Source organism: Sinocyclocheilus anshuiensis, unplaced genomic scaffold, assembly GCF_001515605.1.
Source record: "Sinocyclocheilus anshuiensis isolate Anshui unplaced genomic scaffold, SAMN03320099.WGS_v1.1 C32913933, whole genome shotgun sequence".
NCBI lineage: Eukaryota > Metazoa > Chordata > Actinopteri > Cypriniformes > Cyprinidae > Sinocyclocheilus > Sinocyclocheilus anshuiensis.
In genome coordinates, this window is record NW_015620896.1 from 1 (window position 1) to 1,744 (window position 1,744).

Consider the following 1,744-nt stretch of genomic DNA (forward strand, 5'->3'; position numbering starts at 1 on the left):
CCGCCTGCCAGTCGGTGGCGCTGTCTCTGCTGCTGGCGCTGCCTCTGGCCCTGTCCCTGTGCTACCTGGAGCCGAAAGCACTCGCGCGCTTCAGGTCAGCAGAGGTCACGGCTGAGGCGAGCTCTCCAGAGGAAATGCAGTGTGACCCCGCCGCCTAAAATGACCCCTGACCTCCCCGTTCCTGTCTCCATGTCTGCCTGCCTCCTAAACACTACTGTGTGCATTTTGTTGCTGTTTGCCTTTCACTTTAGCTCTTCCCTTCCAATGCCAGATTTTCAGTGTGAAATGCAGATTAGTCGCTGCGATCTGATTCTAGCTGTTTAAATCGGCAACATTCCAGTGGGACCCTATTCATAGTCCACATCCTGACTGAAAAAAACTCTTTCCCCGCACTTCAGCTGAAGCGTTTATTATATCAGACCTGAACCCGAATTACTCGACCAGCTTTAATCTTACACTAAACAGCAGATTTATACGCATTTTGGATAGATTTCCCTCTTGAGCTTATTATAGTCCTTCAAGTATTTTATAAGAGTCTCAAACAGAAAAGCATGATCTCACTCAGACCAGCCTGTCCCAGAGCTCAGGGCTCGCTCCATATCACTTTGATTGGGGATTCAGGCCTTCCCATCATCCATTTCACCTTTTCAGACTATCTTGTCCATTATTCCACCAATCAGAGTCCACAGGTGGAGGTCATGGAGAAGCCAAACGCAGATGCAGCCACATCCATCAGCTCTGAAACGGCCTTTGAGGTCTGCTAACCTTCCCAGCATGCATTTGTAATCACATTTATATAATTAGCACACAGTCCAGAGGTATTGTAGGACATGTTTTGAACTAATCTTCATCTTTTATCTCCGGCGGCACGAGCAGACGGATGGCGCTGGCGCTCCTGAGAGAAAGGTCTTTCACTTTTGTTTGAGATGCAAATTGTTGTCTTTTTTAATTTCATGTTTTTGTCCAATTGAATGTTGATGGGGTTCTTGCATCATGGTTGTTTGATGATGTGAAATCTTTGCTTTCATTGCTGTGGTGACGGTTGATTGTTTTTATTTGCTTTTGTGCTGGTTATCCTGTGCTTTTTAACTGCAAATGAGGCACAAATCACGTGAGCTCTCTTGAGTAATCAACTGCCTCCAGATTTGATGATTGATTGGCTAAGCAGTGCTAGATTGATGACTTGTGATCAAATGCTGATTTGCCTGTTGGTTGGTTACTTCCAAGAACCCTGATACAGATCCGGAAATCAGTAGTGTCATATATGAACCGAACTGGATCAGCCTAACGTCACATCAGAAAGTCTGAGAGCACATTAAGAATATGAGATTCGAGATTAATTTAAAGCTGGAAGTTGCAACATTTCACTCAAATTGATATGCTGATAATATAATTTGCAATGAAAATAGTTTTAAAGGATAAAAATGCACATTAGAAGCATTTTCACCATTGCTCTCAGACTTTTGGAGGCCTCTGTACATGTGCTATAATCATTTTCCATTACGACACATTTTCTCCTCATCAGTGACGTTCATCAGATTTGACTCCAGTTCATTACCTTATTATCTGTCTTTTTCCTTTTTGTCCAAATGTGTTGTCATTTTTGATCCACAGAGCAAGTTGAGAGTGCAGGGGGAAAATATATATGTCAGACATAGCAATTTAATGTTGGAGGTTCGTATGTAATCAAAGAAAAAACAACAAAGAAAGAGCAAAAGCATAATGGATGGTGGACATGTGTCCC

The 1,744-nt window shown here is 43.0% G+C and overlaps 1 long non-coding RNA gene across 1 annotated transcript; it reads left to right on the forward strand.

Moving 5' to 3' along the window:
• The first annotated feature begins 6 nt into the window (after window positions 1-6).
• Window positions 7-1,738, forward strand: LOC107683094 (uncharacterized). The gene is made up of 3 exons (XR_001633659.1): window positions 7-755; window positions 877-906; window positions 1,615-1,738. It is a non-coding gene; the product is annotated as an uncharacterized LOC107683094 (long non-coding RNA).
• The last annotated feature ends 6 nt before the right edge of the window (window positions 1,739-1,744 follow it).